General features: G+C 42.7%; 1 long non-coding RNA gene across 2 annotated transcripts; it reads right to left on the bottom strand.

Moving 5' to 3' along the window:
• Nucleotides 1–118: 118 nt before the first annotated feature.
• LOC113631188 (uncharacterized) lies at nt 119–6,213 on the bottom strand. 2 transcript variants are annotated; one of them, XR_003437209.1, is made up of 4 exons: nt 5,969–6,213; nt 3,567–3,754; nt 3,067–3,143; nt 119–389 (listed from the first exon to the last, which is right to left on the bottom strand). It is a non-coding gene; the product is annotated as an uncharacterized LOC113631188 (long non-coding RNA). The 2 variants fall into 2 exon arrangements; XR_003437208.1 differs by having other exon boundaries at nt 3,067–3,164; nt 3,612–3,754.
• Nucleotides 6,214–19,432: the final 13,219 nt, after the last annotated feature.

The raw sequence follows: 19,432 nt of genomic DNA, 5'->3' as shown, positions 1-19,432 counted from the left end.
TTTATTGTTTTTTTGCCGTACGCGGGCCTCTCACCGCTGTGGCCTCTCCCGTTGCAGAGCACAGGCTCCGGACGCGCAGGCTCAGCGGCCATGGCTCACGGGCCCAGCTGCTCCGCGGCATGTGGGATCTTCCCGGACCAGGGCACGAACCCGTGTCCCCTGCATCGGCAGGCGGACTCTCAACCACTGTGCCACCAGGGAAGCCCCCATGAGCCTTTCTTAATTAATAATAATCCCAAGATAGAGCGTCTTTCCCGCCATCTTCTCTCAAGGAGTGAGTACATCTGAGCAGAGTGTGTTTTCATACTAGATGTGATCGCTCCATGCACAATACAGATGAAAGGCCAACCTCTCTGTCTGTCTGTCTGTCTCGTGTTCAGTGTTCCCATCTGTAAAACAAGGCAATTGGACTCAGTCTTTTCTAAAGTTTTTTCAGAGTTAAAATCCTGTAACCATTTAGCTCCATGGGATTCCATCTTCACTTCAATATGTTGACTTAGGATAAATGACATTTCTTCACACTGAAATCTCTGCATTGAGAAAACCAGGACTGTGCCCGTCCCATTCTCTTCCCTTGAAGAGACCCTACGGAGATACTGGGAAATGTCAAATTAAAACTTCTTTCTGACTTCATTTGAAAAGGGTGCAATTGTTGTCCCAAGATGAGCAATGCCACTTAAGATGACTCGTTCTCCCGGTTTGTATGTTTTTCTACCTGCTGATTATTATACTTTTGCTTTCTCAAACTTTCCTGCTTAGAGGAAGTTTTTTGTCATTAAAAAAGTGAGAGAGAGGCCCTACTCATTCACAAAGTGAGTCTCCCTTTCCCATTTGTAATATCACATCATTAATACTGGGTTCTTGGTAGGATAATTAGGGGCTACCCATTGCCCCTTTTCCTTTATCCACTCATTTTCTTCTGTTACATCTGCCTGTGTGCTGGCTTTATAAAGGAGCTTCTTCTTCTGTTTTTTTTCTAGAAGGGTTTTTACCTATAATACTGCCTTCCTATCAGGTGGCTCCTGGTTTGAATGTTGAATTTGTTCACATACAATGTTAAGGAAATGAGTAGCTCTCTACTGGAAATATAATATTTCTCCTTCCTCATCACAGGTTTCAAAACACCATATTGTTGGTCGGCGTTAATCTTACATAGTCAGAGTAGGGCAGAGAGGCCCTTGGTGGCTCCTTGGTCTTGAGGTGAAAGCCCAGGACTGGAAGCCAGCAGACTTGGGTTTCTACCTCTGGCTCAAGCCTTGATTAGCTGTTACCCATCACTCCAGGCTTCAGTCTCCTTCACTTAAAATAAACACATTTCTGGCTCAAAAGCTCTGTGCTTTTTGCTTGACTCACAGCCAAAGAAGTTGCATCTAAGCGCAAGCCAGGCTGACCATGCAATCAATTTCAATTGGAAGAGTTTAACATACTGGCTCTTGGATTCCTTTTGCCAGAAGAACCAGCAATGACCTACATAGAGTCAGCCCAACTGTTGGTGACTGTTCATGAGGGCCTTCCCTCAGCAACCCACAGAATCCAGCCAGCTGACATCCCAGGCCACCACTGCTAAGCTGAGCCAGAGCTGTCTTCCTGGGGATAAACGTGATTCCAACAGCAATGGAGCTAGAGACCCTGACAAGACCAAGGTTCCGCTGTCCCCCTGTGGAAACCCAGCATGGCATATATAGATGTTGACAGTGGGTAGGGGAGAAACATTAGCAGCACAGAACAGCTTAGACAGGGGGCTTCCATCCTCTCCGCACTTCATGCCCTCCTCCATCAGTACCACTGAGAGGGAAGCTCCCTTCACACTCCTCAGAGACAAGAAGACAGGAATCTGCACATTTCTCCTGGGGGCCCTGTGCTCCTGAAATGTATGACCTGGTCAAGAACAGACAATCACAGCTTTAATGGACAAGCAGCAAGACCCAAAAGCCTCATGACAACTGCATCGTGGATTCACTCTTTCTTGAACAATAAGCCCCTTTGAGTAGAGCCCCCTTGGCAAATGGTGAGTCTCTTTTCTTTAAGTCACTCTGGAATCCAGGGAACAGCTTTGTTCTCTCATCTGCAAATGCTGAGTTACAAACCTTGTCTCTCTGCAGGCTGGACCACGTCCTTTCCTCTTGGAAAAAGACCTCTTTTTTGTACAAGGTCCTTTTTTGTACAAGGGTTGCTGCAGAAGGTCTCAGCCACAGAGGCTGCTGGAGCCGAATGTACTGGGGTCGGGGAGGAAGGCTTTCTCTACAGCTCTCTGCCTCTGTCACTCTATGTGTCTCTGTGTGTGTTGCTCTCTCTGTTTCTTTCTGTATTTCTCTGGGTCTCTCTCTGTAACCCTCAGCCTCTCTCTGCATCTCTCTGTCTCACTGTGAAGGTGGAGGTCCCAGCGTGGGTGTCTCCATCTCCCTGTCTGGTCTTCTCTCTCTAGATCTAGAGGGAAACGGAGATAGAGGATTGGAAGACTTGGCCGCACATGTCTGGGTATCTGGTGGCTCTCTTCCAGCTCTGAGTTGCCATGCCATGTCGCTAAGTGCCCCTGTCTGTTTCACCCTGTGGTTCCCTTCCCTCTGTTTCTCTCTGTCTCAGACCCTCCTGCAAATGTAAATTAACTTCTACAGTATCTCCAAGGTCTCACATGGATAGTGTGTAGCATAATTCCTTGATCTTTTAACACTGGGGAAGAGAGGGGGCAACAGTGGGAAATTTGGGGATGTTGTTGATATCATGGAGGATGTCCTGGGGATGGAGAACTTAAGGGCAGGAAAAGAGGGAGCAGCTGGGTAGCGCTAGCTCATCTGCTCACTCCCCTCTCAAATACACTCAGGCTGATTTACACACATCCTCGGACAGGCCTGACTGTTTTGCAGGGACAATAAGAATTTCAGAAGTCCAAGAATTAGAAGTGTGAATATATCTCTAACCGGAGCTAGGTGAGAGTAGGTTGCATGAGAAGAATCCTTTCAACCAAGAAAAAATCATTTCTGATTAGAATTAATCAAATTGTGATTTTTTTAAAAGAAATATCACATACAGGCCATGTATATGGGGTCCCCTTTGCTTTGTACTCACCTCCCAAGTTAGGAGTATAGCCTGGTTTGCTAGATTGGCCCTTTGGTGGGGTGACGAGAAAAATCAGAAGAAATGTTCTGTGGAAGACAAAAGGATAACTGGATTTGTCGTTAGTAGTCTGTTTTCGATTACTCAAAGCTCAAAGCTTTTAATTACTCAAAGCACATGGAGAATTATTTCGCTAAGCATAGTATATATGCTTAGTGAAAAAAGTCAGACAGAGAAAGACAAATGCTGTATGTTATCACTTATATGTGATACTAAAGCTAAACTAACGAAGAATAAGTCTCCATCATTCCATTCTTTGAAAACAATGACATAATTTGAAAAATAGCTAAAATAGGAAATAATGGCTTTGGCTTATCGACAGTCAGATATTCTCAAATGTCGCGGTTAAGGACTCAGTTTGCATTTCTATTGGAGGAATACACTGGACACCTATTACTACTACTACTATTACTATTACTATCATTAATCATTTTGCCTAGCTGACCCCTTACCCTGCCCACGCTTTTCTGGAAACCGCCTACATCTTCCGGGTTTACCATGCATGCAGCGATGCTGAACGATGGGCCTGTCCGGAGCTGACTGGGTTAGGGGAAGGCAGCTGACCCAAGCTGGGTGGACCAGTCGTCGTCATCCCAGGAATTTTCAGGAAAGAAATGGGACTCACTCTCTTCTAGAGAAGCTGAAAAAGACAGCAGCGCACAGCAGTAATTTCCAACTTTACACATTACCAAGGTCTGGTTGTCAATGTCCAGAGCCACTGAATCAGAATTTCTGGCAGTAAGGCTCAGACACTAATATTTTCCCAAACTTTTAATTTTGAATAATTTCATTACTACTGAAAAGTTGAAAGAATAGTACAGTGAACCCTACATACCCTTCACCTAGATTGCACTATTTGTTAACATTTAGGGATGAGTGGGTTTTTTTTTTTTAAACTCTCAAGTGATATTACTATAATGGAGTTGAGAACAACCCAACTACAGAAAGAAAAATAGCACCAAATGAAGTAGATACACCAAGAAAAACAAAGGTTATGAAGAGCATCCCGGTGGTACTCTTTATAATCCTGTATTTATAAGATCCTGTATTTCATGCCCTGGGTTCTATGAGATACCCCAGTGTCATCATCATCAAATCACCTTCAGGGCTTAAAGTAGTGTGACTTAGGAGTTTGTTTACTGCAGTCAAAAGATTCAGGAATAATATGCAGAGGTGATAAAATTCTATAACCTCATCCCTAAATTAAAAACAACAACAGAGGGTTTATTGACTTGAGAGATGAAGATTACATTAAGAGGAATATATTTTTAAAAAAACAGAAGCCATGCATTCCCAAGAGAGTGGGATTCAAGAAAGTAGACCATATGTTAAAGTGTGGCTTTGTGGAAGCGTGTAGCCACTGTGTTCTAACGTAGATTGTTTTGCCACTGGTGAATTAAGTCAAATCTTGCACAAAGCAGGCGCCTTACCAGGGGATTGGGGTGGGGAGGGATGAGAGTGGTTTGCCCCAGTGGGGAGGAGTATTTTATTACTGATGTGGTTTAGAATCACCAGAACTTGCTGACAATAGAAGTAGACTGACTATAAGTTAGTTCTATTTTTTTAGACATATTTAGAAATATGATTGTCTATAGACACTACTCCCTGTTATTGGTTATTGCCTGGACCCAGGCAAAACACTTCCACTCCCAACCCCTGTGCCTCTGCTCCCATGTCCAATTCTAGAAACACCAGGCAGTCACCAGGCTTAGAGCTGTCCCCTGATCTCATCATATTTGAATAAGAGTCTTGGTTTCTGTTTAAAAATTTCATTTATTGGGTAAAAAGACAATGATGCCATAACTCTTTATCATGTAAATACTTTTGGAAAGGGATTTGGGTCTGTATGATCTTAGGATACAATCCCTAAAGACAGAAAATAGTTTTTGCTGTCTTTTAAGTTTTGCAATTTTTAAGACTAAACATTTGCCCAGAAATGTACCTGAAATCATTTCTGCGAGCTACAGATAAGTTGATTTTTCCAAACTGTAAGAATATGCATGAACTTTGTAGGGAAAATTTAATAAATCCAAATAAGGTGAGGTCCATTCAAGCCTCACTCTTTAAACTGCAAGTTTACTTTAGAGGGGAAAAACTCAAGATTCAAAGGATAAAAGTTTCTAAGCAGAACTAAACTTTCAAAATTCACACTCAACAAATACTGACAAAGAATCCTTCAGAAAAAGGAAGGGATAGAGATAAGCATCAATTCCAACAATATTTTAAGGAAGGACATGAAAGGAAATGGACAGGGAGACGTCTATGTGTCCTCCCCCACCCTCCCCGTGCAAAGAACAACGCAAGGCAGACAAGCTTACGAGCCAAGAAAAATCTCTCCAAAGTTTATATTCCTCCTGAGAAAGTCTGATCTGAGGAAAATAATGTCCAAGATCAGGAATTCTTAATGCCATAGGTTAGTATTGGAAGTGCAGGATTTGTGTGTGTGTATCTGTGCATGTGAAGGTGTAAAAATATTCCTCTGTATTCAAGGAGACTTTAAAGCTGGTGATGACTTGATAATAAGTCAAAATTATAGATAAAACATTACAAAGTGTGATGAGGGAAAATAATGGTTAGAAAAGTGAATTAGCTTCTGTAGTTGTACTTAATCACTTTCAGGTCATGAGAAGAAGAAAATAATTCCTTTAAAGATTCCAGTTTCCTGGACTCTGATATTTGCATGGGATCAGAGAAGCAGAGAGTAATCAGTAAAAGCAAAAATATTTTCATACAGACTAGTGCTCTTATTGAATTATGTCAAGTGCCCCCAGGTTACCAAATTCCTTTTGAATACTTACTCCCTATGTTCAAATTACAAAACCTCGAAAGTGTAGAATCATAATTGGCTGCTCACCTCTGAAATTCTCCCAAGGAAGTCCTTGGAGGAGGAGGAACATGGGACTACTCACTGTGGCTAGACAACGACAAAGTCACTGGCAAATTCGCCCCACTTCCTGGCAGCTGGAGACGCAGGTGTCAGTGGCTTTCCTTTGCCGTATCTTGCAGCAAATTAGCAGGCTGAACTCCTGTATCTCTGAGCTGTCAATTTAGCCCTGAATGGTGGCTCCCCAGGCTGAGGCATTCAGGCTGGCCTTGCTCTGGCACCGGCAGCCAGCCCCATACGCCGGGGCCCTGCAGCCTGACAGGCAAATCCTGCTTGGGAATAGCTCCTGAGGTGGGAGGGACAGAGTACCGGAGAATGGATGAGTCACACACTGGGTGACACACTCAGACTCTCACAGATATCCAAGGCTTTCCTTTCTGGCAAGGGATCCAGGACTATAGAGGTGGCACAAGATCTGTGGTACTTGGCCGTAGCTACTAACGTCCTCATGCATCTGCCTAAGCCTGAAAATGAGATATAGAAAACTCAAGTGTCTGTGCTTGGAGCTCTGTCTTTGGCTGGCTTTCTGGTAACTAGGATTATGGTAGCATGGTTCTCTAATTGTTTCTGGATGTCCCTAGTTCAGGTACCAGGTGGCATTGCCATTCCTAACCTCCTTGTGGTTGGAGGGGTCAGGCAAGTTGCTCTGCCGTGGTGACCAGCAATTCAAAATGGTAGCCACTCCCTCCTGGGTTCCTGCTGACCTGTGATGGGCATGAGCAAAATGTGACCCTTGATTGTTTCTAGTTGTTGAAATTTGGGGGCTATTTGTTACTTCAGCATAACCTAGCCTCTACTGACAGACACAAGGACCAAGGCTCTTGGAAGACAACATGCTGAGTGATGTGCCTTTCTAACTTTGAAACACTCACAGATCATTTCCTAATTTTTTTAGCATTCATGGACTTTCTAGCTCACTGAAGGCCACGTTTCAAAAACCACACTCACATTTAACTAAGGCATGGTAATTTTCAAAACCCACATTAAGGAGTTCTTGTAACACAGTGAGAGGTGCTCCTCATTTTCAATCGCTGAGCTCCCTCATCCTCATTTTGCTTCCTGGATTGCTCTGAATCTTCTAGGGAACAACCAGAGATTTGAGAATCCCCTTTGGGGTTGAAATCCACTCAAGTCCATTCATCAGATGGAAAAATTCAATATTTTCGTTGTGTATATGCCATATACCCAGTGTCCCATATGTTTGTGGATATATTGATTTATGTAAATATCCCTCCTGACTGCTCAGAGCTCACAGTCTAGTTGGGAAGAAAAGAAACATGAATGTGGGGAATGTACAAGGCCTCCTCAGCTAAGAGTGGAAGCAGTAAGTCCAAAGCAGGGAAGGGTTGATGGAGGCTGGCCCAGGGCCATTTCATGGAGTCTGCAGGGCCAGGTCAGGCCTGGAAGGACAAGTCCAATTTACACTGATGGGCCAAGTTTTGCCAACAGGAAAGACTGAGGCTTGTTCATAGTTCATTTGCTCGGTAAACTTTTCTTGAGCATCTACTAGAGACCCGGAATATAAATGATGGAGGTGTTCTTGGAGATCCTCCAAGCCCAACTTCACACTGCACAAAGGAGAAAACCAGCTCATTTATTTTTACCAGGGACTCTCAGCTTTTGAAAAGACAAGTACTGGCCCAAATTAAATAAAGCAGAGCTCCCCAGCGTGGCTCCAATCTCATCATCAGTCGCTCCCTGACTCACACATTACACACTGGTGATGCCTTGTTGAAGCTTTTTCATCGTGTTGTTTCAAGTCTCTGAAACTCCAAATCAACTGTCTCTTTCTTGAGGAAGCCTCCTCCACAGCCTCAAGTGAAGCTGCGTATCCTCCTTTTGCACACCGTTACCTTATCCCTACTTTTGTAGTGTCGGGATCAGAATGTTCCCATCTGAAGTCATCTTCACCAGGGCTGCGACCTAACCCGTCTTGTCTCGCTCTCGCTTACAAATTGGTCACATTCCTTCTCCTTTCCGTTAGCCCCTCCAGCAGCCTGAAAGACCTCTGCCCATCTCCACCCAGAGCTTCACCTGGTGACTCATTCTTGTCCTCAGGTGTCTCCTCTGCTGTCGAAACTTCCATGACCAACTAGCCTGGCCCAGGTCCTGCCTCTACACCACCATGGTACAGGGTACACAAGACGGACACCACCTCATCACTGAGGTTTCGGTTCAAATGTCATCTCCTCAGAGAAGCATCCCCTGATTTGGTAGTCATTATTTACTTACCCAAGGTCATTCTGTCTTCTTTCTTGCCAAAAATCTAGATTTGATAACTCATCATTATTTTGAACCAGTTGTGGCAATACAGGTCCTCTTTGCTGGTCACTGTAGGCAGATGACCATTTGTGTTCTATGAGCCTTAGGGGAAGTCTATTGGGAGAAAAGAGAGCTTGTAGGAGGGATTTGTCCTGATAAAATAAGGGAGCTACACTAGGAAAAAAATAGTTATCTTGCCCCTCTTCACCTACCCCTTTCTCCCTTCTGGCTTTGGAAACTGTAGGAGGATGTAATATCTGCAGCTATGGCAGCTATCTTGCAACCATGAGGCAACAAGCCTGAGGAAAATGTCAATATGTTGAGGATGGAGGAATAGAAGGATGGAAAAAGCCTTGGTCCTTAATGACACCACTAAATTACTGAACCCACTCTGGGATCAATAACCTCTGGACTTTTAAAATAAATAATTAATGCTCCTAGGACTGCTGTGACAATTAGGTTTTCTATTACTTGTAGCCAAACTGATACTCTGATTGTAGCACCCCAGTCATTCTCTATCATATTCCAATATTTTCTTCATACGTATCACTAGTGCAAATGATCATACTTATTGGAATATTTTGGTTAATCGTCTTCCTCCACTAGAAGGTAAAGACCATGGGGGCAGGAACCTGGTGAATTTTATCACTGCTGTATTTCCACACCTATAACTGTGCCTGGTGTTTTGTAGGAGCTCAATAAATACGTGTTACACAAGTGATTGGATGAATGAACACCTCTGGTGACAATTCTTAGTTTGTTAACTGTCTCTTATAGCAGATTATAAACTCCTTTAGGTCAGACACCTAGATTTTTATTTATTTTTATTTCCTCCCAAAGTAACAGACTGCTTGGCATACAGTAGGTAATTAATAAATATTTGATGGATGGAGACATGATTTTGGACCCTTCCTTCAATAACCATACCTCCATGTAGGACACAGCTCCTGAGCATCTAATATAGGACACCTTGGTGAAGGGATTTTGAACTGTCATCTCATGGCAGTTAAGCTTACAAGAGGATTTTATGAGAGTCTTAACCTGGCAAAAGATTTTAGAGATTGGCCTCGTAGACCAAACTTCCGATGAAACACTTCCAGTAATGAAGAGCTGATCTCCTCAGAAGTCAGTGCTTACAATCACATTGCAATTATATTATTCCTCGAGTGGACTCAAATAGGTCTCTTTGTGACTGACAACTATTGTCTTGTCTTTGAAACCCTGAAAGAAAGGCCTTCTCCACATCTGCACACTAGCAGCTGAACCTGGCAGGAATAAAATTACCGTATTTCACTGCCTCTAAGATGCCATTGATTAAAAGATGCCCGTTGCTTTGTGGACCTCTCAGAAACAACAATGCAGGTAATTAAACTCTGAATCAATGCTAGGAAACCATGGAACAATACCAGAGTGTATCTCAATTTCAGAGGTGTGACTTACAATTGATAAAATAGAAAATATATTTATATTTATCACTTTAAAATAACGAATGCAGAATTCCACAGCCCCTTCATGGGTTGGTCAGTCTTGCTGTGATTCTCTGGCAGGCTCATTCTGCCATGATCCTGGATGACTGATGAGATACATTCGCTCTCTTCAAACTGCTGATGTAACTTCCCCCCAGTCCTCACACCATCAATCTCATCTCACGTTTTACAAAGAAAATAGAAATGAGGTGAGAACTCTATCCACTTCTCACCTCCAAACCCACAAACCCACCTTCACGCAGCCCCACCTTCTCCTCCTTCCCTCCTGTCATGTTAGAAGAAGCATCTGTCTTCCTGTCAACACTTGTCTCTTCCCAGGACCTCTGTCCCCATCTCCTCAGATCTCCTCTAGGGTGACGTTCCATTAGATTTCCTATTTCCTGCCTCATCAGCCTCTCCCTCTACAATGGATCATCCCATTAACCTTCACATATACTCAAGTCTCTTCTTTCCTAAAAAACCAAAAGACTAGCTCTCCCTCCTACCCACTCTGCCCCACGACTTCCTTCTTAGCTAACCTTCTCCTGAGAACTGTCCACAAGGGCTGTGTCCACTTCCTAACCTTCAGTTCTCTCTCAATTTTGCTTCCTCTTTCATGCCACTGCAGCCATCTGTACAAAGGTCACCGGCGTTTGTTCTCCATCTTGGTGACCCTATGTATTAACTCTGTGTTCTCTTCTTGCTTGCTCTCTTGGCAACCCTCCACTCAGTTGACCACTTCTCCCTTTATAGAAACACCATTCTTTTTGTTTTGTTTTGTAGCTGACCCTTTTTAAAAAAATTTTTTTAAATTAAAGTGTAGTTGATTTGCAATGTTGTGTTAGTTTCTGCTGTACAGAAAAGTAATTCAGTTAGACACATATATATTCTTTTTCGTATTCTTTTCCATTATGGCTTATTACAGGATATTGAATATAGTTCCCTGTGCTATACAGGAGGCCCTTGTTGTTTATCCATTCTATATATAGTTTGCATCTGCTAATCCCAAACTCCCACTCCATCCCTCCCCCACTCCCCTTCCTCTTGGCAACCACAAGTCTGTTCTCTATGTCTGTGAGGCTGTTTATAGAAACACCATTCTTTTTTAAAATTGCTTTTCTTTAATTGCAATAAAGAAGGGTTACCATTTGTAACCATTGAAAAAAATTGCTAGTGTTTAGTATATTCACATTTTTATGCAATCCAAAGAAATATATAACATAAAATTTACTATTGTAACCATTTAAAAAAATTGGTAGTGTTAAGTATATTCACATATTTATGCAGTAGATCTCTAGAACGTTTTCACCTTGCAAAACCAAAACTCTATACCCATTGAACAATTACACCCCATTATTTGCACCCCCTCCCCTGGTAACCAACCTTCTACTTTCTGTTTCTATGAGTTTGACTTCTTTCGATATCTCGTATATGTGGAATCATACAATATTTGTCTTTTTGTGACTGGCTTCTTTCACTTAGCATAATTCCTCATGGTTCATCCACGTTGTCGCTGAATAATATTCCACTGTGTGTGTATTACTACACGTCTGTCCATTCATCTGTCAACAGACAGGGGGTTGTGTGTCCTCACCTTCTGATTTCCTCTCTGGTCTCTTCTCTAGCAACTTCTGAGTGTGGAGTTTCCCAAGCCAGCTCCTCTTCTCTCTGCTTCACTTCCTCTCCTCCCTCCCTTCCTCTTTCTCTTTCCCTAGAGGAGCTCATCCAGTTCCACAGCTTAGATCTCCAGCCACGTTTCTTTCCTAAGCTCCACATTCACATGTCAGCAAGTCCTACGACTTCTTCCTCAAAAGAGATCCCAACTCTGTCCATTTCTATCTACCTCCATTGGTCCAGGTCATCTTCTCTTGCCTGCAGGAATACAAACACTTTCTTAATGTCTCCCTGATTTCACCCTCGCTCCCTTCCAATCAGTTTTGCAGAAATCTGCTCAAACATATGTTCATTAGTATCATTTCCCAGATTCAAACCTATTTTCATTGCACTGAGAATGAGGGCTATGTACCTCAAGGGGCCTACAAGGCCCAGTTCACCTGGGACCTCCTGCCTCTCCAGCCTCACCTTGGGGCTCTCCTCCCTCTGTCCACTCTGATCCAGATGTGAGGGTATCCTTTCAGCTCCAGAAACAGACCAACCTCTTTTCCACCTCTGGGCCACTGTGTATCCTGTTTCTTCTGCCTAGGCTCACTCTTCTGTGACTCTTTCTCCCCAGCCCCTCACCCCACTACCTTCTTCAACACACACACTCACACACACTCACACACATACACACCGATCCCTGTGAGACTGGCTATTTCTCCTCCCCTAAGGTGAGGAGAGAGGCACCTGGGAGCAAATCTTAAGGAGGCTCTCGATCTCAGGGCCATGGAAGTGTCGAACCTACACTTACATAAACCTGAGAGGGAGGGCCTCCTTAAATTTTGTGTCCTAGACTACTCTCCTGCTTCACCTTTGTCCAGCCTTGCCCTCTCTGAGGTCTTAGCTCCAGTAAACCTTTCAGGGAGGGCTTCTTTGACCAACTTCTCTAAATAAGTCCCTTCAACCTTCTACCTACCAACCCCATCATCTTAAATTAATGCCCCTTGTTTGTATCTGTCAGTTCATTTTTTTCCAATTTCTAATTATCTACAATTATACAATTATAACTATACAATAGTACAATTTTATACAATTATAATTATCTATATCTATCTATTCATTGATTTGGAGGTTGTCTGTTCCTCCTCTTCCAGGAAAACAAGTGCTGTGCTTGTTTTCAACAACAATACGCAGTAAATGTTTGGTTTTGAATGCATTTAATAGCCATAGGTACTTCAACCATCCTTGAAGGTGCATGGCCTCAAATTCAAATCGGTCCCTGGTCACCTTCTTCTGCCTTCTGGGGGTGGGAGGAGAGGGAAGAAGGAAGGAGGGTAAGAGTTGCCACAGGACTGATTTGGGAAATAAAGCTTCTGAGCTTTTTGAATTTTCAAGGGTGAAAAGAATTCAAGTATTACTAGATCCAAAATTTTTGGAAGGATCCAAAGAAACCTTGACAATTAACACAAGATTCAAAATGTAAAGGCAATTTGGTATGACATAGCGGCCTCATTTCTGACAAGTTATAATAAAACTTTTGTTTCATAGCTTAGAGCAACATTTCATTTTTGACAGCTGCCCAAAAGACCACCAGAAAACTCCACTGATCAAGCAGTGCTAAGGCAATTACACCCATTATACATAGCAAGAGAACACCACTTTGATGGCCTTCATAGGTGTCAAAAGAAGGAAGTCAGGGGAGGATATTTATAGGGTTGTTAGGTCTTTTAAAAAATTAGGAACTGGTTGAGAGTGGGCAGAGTTTATAGTCCAATGGCTTGGCTAGGTGGACAAGACCAAAGTCTTCAGCAAGTCTTGAAGAGCAAGAGGTTACTCTTGATAAAGAGCTCTTTTACAAGGTTCAGGGCTTATCTTCCAGGAATAAATATTTCCTGGAGAGCAAGGTCTTAATCTATTTTTGTGTATTTTCTGGGTTATTTCACATCAGGACAGGAAAGAATGCTCAGTTCCAGTACTGTTTAACATGGGAAAGTACATTGCTTTGAACTCTCAGCCATCTGGGGATTCCCTGGCAGTCCAGGGGTTAGGATTCCACGTTTTCATTGCAGGGGACCAGGTTCAATCCCCGGTCGGGGAACTAAAGTCCCACAAGCCGCACAGTGTGGCCAAAACCAAAAACAACAAAAAACTTACTTGTAAAGTTCTGAATCTCACCCTCCCAGTTTTCACTTACATCCCCTCTTCCTTGCCCACCCCTCACCTTTGCTCAATTCCGTCATTTAAGTAGTCAACAACTTCATTTCCCATCTTAATCACTAAATAGGCTTTTAGGCTCAAATTTGATCTGCAGGCGATCTTGTTATCTTTCTCTTCCAGTGTTATTCTCCATCCCAGAATAAGCCAGCTGGCTAACTCTAAGAGTCTGATTGCTGGAACAGAGTGTGATGGTGAATTACTCCCAAGAGCAAAGTATTTCCTTTTCATTGTATTCATCAATTTACTTCAAGCCACTTCCTGCTTTCTTTTTTAAAGGACTAGTCCTTTCAGCTCAGTTCCTGTGGTTGACGGGAAATAATCAATAAACAATCTATAATAAGAATAGAAAAGAATTTTATTCAAGCCAAACTGGGGACTGTAGCCCAGGAGACACAGATTCAAGAAGCACTTGAATTGTGTTCCGCTGGACTAAAAAACAGCGGAGGCGTATATACGCAAAAACCACGAAGTTACATAAATTGTTTGTCAAGAGTTAGGACTGCAACTGACAAGGTGCTTGTCAAGTAAGGATTGGTTGGAGTCCAGAATGGTTGTGTAGTTACAAGGGGAGACCTTGAGACCGTAAGGTTGTAGCTGGCAGCTGCTAGCGGACATTATTTCCAGAATGGCTGGTGGTGTCCTTGACTCTGAAACAGTTCAGAAAATTCAAGTTCTCAGTGACGCAGGAATGTGTCTGAAATCACATCCACAAAGGCCATCCGGCTCCATTTTGAATGCCTGAACCATAGTTAGTCCATTTTGATTTTTCAATGTATTGTCTTCTTGAATGGTTAAAGCAGATGTACAATGCATATGGTTTAACAGGCCATAAGACAGGCTGTTCTAATTTGCATAAAATTCAAGTCAAATCATGTGTAAGCCAGAATGACTTCTCCATATCTCAATATATGAACATTTCTTCCACCACTGTGTGGTTTAATATTTATTGGCCCCTCCTGTGGAGAAAAAGGGAACCTCCTACACTGTTGGTGGGAATGTAAATTGATACAGCCACTATGGAGAACAGTATGGAGGTTCCTTAAAATAATAAAAAAAGAACTACCACATAACTCAGCAATCCCACTCCTGGGCATGTATCTGGAAGAAAACTATAATTTGAAAAGATACATGCACCCCAATGTTCATTGCAGCACTATTTACAGTAGCCAGGTCATGGAAGCAACCTAAATGCCTATCAACAGAGGAATGGATAAGGAAGATGTGGTACATATATACAATGGAATATTACTTGGCCATAAAAAAGAATGAAATAATGCCATTTGCAGCAACATGGACGGACCTGGAGATTGTCATACTGAGTGAAGTAAGTCAGACAAAGACAAATATCATATGATATCGTTTATATGTGGAATCTAAAAAACGGTACAAAAGAACTTATTTACAAAACAGAAATAGAGTCACAGATGTAGAAAACAAACATGGTTATCAAGGGGGCAAGAGGGGAGGGATAAATTGGGAGATTGGGATTGACATATATACACTACAGTATATAAAATAGGTAACTAATAAGAACCTACTGTGTAGCCCAGGGAACTCTACTCAATACTCTATAATGACCTATATGGGAAAAGAATCTAAAAAAGAGTGGATATATGTATGTGTATAACTGATCCACTGTGCTGTACACCAGAAACGAACACAACATTGAAAATCAACTATACTCCAATAAAATTAATTTTAAAAAATTTACTGGCTGCTCCAATTCTGTTTCACTTCCGGACTTATGTCCCAGCACCTTTATTCAGTGTGGATGCTATTGTTTTCCTGGAGCCCTGTGGTTTTTGGTCTCAGGTGAAGGGCTCTAGACGCACCTACTTCCCTGCCTTTGCAAGAGCTGGTGGCCTCGTAGGTAGACATCACTGACTGTGGAAGCCCTCTCCAAGCTGAGACAACAGTAACCCCCTAAAGAGGAGAAATTACCAACTGTTCATGTACGTGGCACCAAGGACAAGAAGGTGTAACACTAAACACACTGCTTTTGTAATCTGTACCTAGAACGTTAGAACTGCTATTAAAATTCAAGATCCTAATTTTTCAGTTGAAAAAACAGACCCAAAGATGTGATGAAATTTACCCAAGTTTCCTGAGAGGGGGAATGCAAGCCCAGGTTAGAATCCAAATCTCAACTCTTTTCCCCTAGTTCAAGAGTGGAAAAAACTACTCAATAGTGAATAAAAATACTGAAATGCAACTTTCCTTTGCCCTTTGCATTGTCTATAGACCCTCTCTTACAAAAACTTATTTTATAAGAAAAAGAAGACAATTCTTATTAATTCAATTTAGTGCCATTCAGGCCCCCATTCAGGGGGTTGTTTTTTCTCATAATCCAGGACCTTTGTTGCCATTAAGAATCATAGATAATCACTAGTTCTCACCTGCTCAGAATAAGCCCTGAGCCTTTCCCAGCTGATACCAGCCGATGTGGAACGTTTTGCTTCTCCCGAAAGCCCACTGCAGGGGCCTGGCTGTTCTGTGACTTGTTGGTGGGAAGAGCTGTGTGATGCTGTCCCACCCTGGCCTCCTACACTGCATGTTCTACATCTTCAAGTCCTTCAGGTGACTATGCCCTTTCTGGGGTAGTACTGTTCCCTGCTTCTGTGACCCTGTAGTCATGTCATCAACCACAAGATGGACATTTTGACCCCCTTTTGGAGAGAAAAGTCATTTTCTGCTTAGAATTCGAGCTTAATCTGGATTTGCTTTTTCAGTCAGGGTCATGGCACCATGGACTCCCCACTGACCACCTGCTCTGGGCTGTCGTGTTGGACCCCAGCTCTGTGTGAATTGTACGAGGCCCTTGGGGAAAAGACAGGTGGCAAAATGAGAGAGATTGTACCATAATGTCTTTAAGAAGCCCACAGCACAAGCTCACTATTTTGTGAGCTTGTTACACAAGTGACCCTGGAGGGAATTTGATCTGGTAGATATCAGAACACATTGCAGGAAAAAATGGAGAAACAGGAGCAGTTCCCAGAGAACCAAGGGCAGGAAATGACCAATCAGGTTTGAGGAAGAGCCAAGGATATGGCAGCAACCTGGAGTCAAAGGAGCATCACCATCCAACAAGGAATGACAAACAGAGCAGAATGGTTTTGTTGCTGCTGTTGTGACGTGGTTATTCTCTTAGAGGAAAAAAATGTGAAGCACCTGGTGCCCCCTTTCTCTCTCTTCTCTGAGTACACGATCAGAGGGAAAGGCTTTATTTATTTATTTGGTTGTGCCGGGGCTTAGTTGTGGCAGGCGGGCTCCTTAGTTGCAGCACGTGGGCTCCTTAGTTGCAGCAGGTGGACTCCTTAGTCATGGCGTGCGAACTCTTAGTTGCGGCATGCATGTGGGATCTAGTTCCCTGACCAGGGATTGAACCTGGGTCCCCTGTGTTGGGAGCATGGAGTCTTATCCACTGCGCCACCAGGGAAGTCACGGGAAAGGCTTTAAACTGTAGCAGTGATTTTTTTTTTTTAAGATCTCTTATAGATAAGGGAAGTGACAAGATTTGAGTGACTTGCCAAGTTCACATGGCTACTAACTTTAAGAGCCAGTTTTCAAAGCCAGATCTGTCGGATTCCAAAGCGTCAACCCTTTTCAGTCTGTCATGTGGAACTTAGCAGGGAGGGAGCTAGGGGAGTGCAGTGGCTGTGTCCCAGTTCTGGGTGAATTCAGTGGGTTGGAACCTTCTGCAATTGTTATTTGCCGCTTCTACCTGTATTTGAGGTTTACGCAAGCTGCTCAGGAGAAGCTGAGCTTCATTTGACTGCCATCTAGTGGTCATTTAATCTCTGTAGGGAATCTAAATAGAGTTTTTGTTTCTCATGTCTGCTGAAGAGCCATGAAAATTATTTAAATTTGCAAAGATGTACATCAAGAAACAAAGAATGTTCCCCCAAATCTTAACTTATGTCACACAGAGAAATCTAACCAGACTACGAGATCACTGAAAATGAACTTTGTAAATTATTTAGTCTAACTCTTTTAGTGATAGGACAATTTGATACTCAAAAGAAATATAAAGGATTACAAAGAATGTTCTCTACATATTATCTATGTAAAGAGAGCATATGATCAAAAGCACAGGCTTCAGAATTGGCCTGCCTAGGTTTAGCTCCATCCCTTATTAGCTGGGTGGCCTTGGCCAAGTTGCTTAACCTCTCTGAACCTGTTTCCTCATATGTGAAAGGGTAACAGAGAAGAACAAACCTGACTCCATACTGGATCTATTCCTTTAGCTCTAACCCTTGTGCTCTGTAGCCTGTGCTTACTCATGTTGGCTTTGCACCTTTTGTAAAAGAATGTTGCCTATAGCCTGAAATATACAGGATAGCCTAGTCTCAGGGCTCTGACCTTTAAAGCTATAACACTTTTCCATTAAACATTTGCAGAACAGAGAATAATATTTGTCTTGTTGGAGGTTTATAGGAACATTATGACCAGACCTATGTGCACAGCTGCTAGAACAAAGGATTCCAGCACCAAGAAGTTTGCAGCTACCAGCCACACCCCCTCCCCTTTTAGTATAAAAGAAGCCTGAATTCTAACTCAGGTAAGATGGTTCTTTGGGACACTAGTCCACCATCTTCTCTGTCTGCTGGTTTTCTGAATAAAGTCTCTTTTCCTTGTCCCAACACCTCATCTCTCCTGATTTTGTGGGGAACAGTACAAGCTTGGACTCAGTAACAAAAGATAATAATAGTATCTATGACATCAAATTGTTGAGATAGTTAGATATATAGATACACAGGTAGATTTAGATGGAGATTACATGCAACAGTGCTTGGTACATGGTAAGCACAATACATACATGCCTATTTTTAGACTAAAGATAAGTTTATTATAAACCTTAGGGTAATTAAACTGACTACTTAAAGCCCAGTATAACAAATGTGTTAAAAGCATTTTAAGAGCATAATACAGAGCCTCTGGAAGCATGGCTATTTTATAATAATTGACATGATAGTGGTTAGTCCTGGGAAGCTATTTCAACTTGAATCCTTAAATAGTTGAAGAAGAAAGAAAAGGCAGGAGGAGTAAGTGGTACCAAACTATCTTTGTATTCCCTGCACCGCACTCCCAGCAAAGGACATGCTCGGCCCTACCCCACCCTGCTCTGTCAGTATGACCACTTTTTTTTTTAATTAATTTATTTTATTTTGTTGCGTCAGCTCCCTAACTGTGGCATGCATGTGGGATCTTCCCTGACCAGGACCCCCTGCATTGGGAGCACGGAGTCCCAACCAGGGAAGTCCCAGTATGACCTTTTTTTTTTTTTTTTTTTGCTGTACGCGGGCCTCTCACTGTTGTGGCCTCCCCCGTTGCAGAGCACAGGCTCCGGACGCGCAGACTCAGCGGCCATGGCTCACGGGCCCAGCCGCTCCGCGGCATGTGGGATCTTCCCGGACCGGGGCACGAACCCGTGTCCCCTGTATCGGCAGGCGGACTCTCAACCACTGCGCCACCAGGGAAGCCCCCAGTATGACCATTTTTAACTCATCATTTCATGTAATGCATTAAGGTTGATAAATCTCCTCACACCAAATCTTTACAAGTGAGATTGGTCTGTGGTGATCAGGCTTAGATATTAAAGTTACACTAGATTCATAAAATAAATTGGGGAAGTTTCCACCTACAGTTTTGACTAGTTTAAATCAAGCAGTTAAAACACAGCTATGATCCCCTCTGGCCTTGCTGTCTTTTTTCGTGGTAGAGCCTTAATTACATTTCCTATTTATGGTGGAATTAGTCAATTAAAATTTCTATTTATTTTGGGGCAAATATTCATTCTTTATCCTAAAGTTTCATAACTTAACAAAAATGTGTCTTGGTGTTATAAATCTTGTCAGTCCTCCCCCCCCCCCCCCCCCCCCCCCCCCCCCCC

The sequence above is a fragment of the Aethalodelphis obliquidens genome, unplaced genomic scaffold (genome assembly GCF_003676395.1).
Source record: "Aethalodelphis obliquidens isolate GAN/ISIS:26980383/991018 unplaced genomic scaffold, ASM367639v1 scaffold31, whole genome shotgun sequence".
Lineage (NCBI taxonomy): Eukaryota > Metazoa > Chordata > Mammalia > Artiodactyla > Delphinidae > Aethalodelphis > Aethalodelphis obliquidens.
The sequence above is the reverse complement of the archived record's forward strand: the minus strand, read 5'-3'. Positions and strand labels throughout refer to the sequence as shown.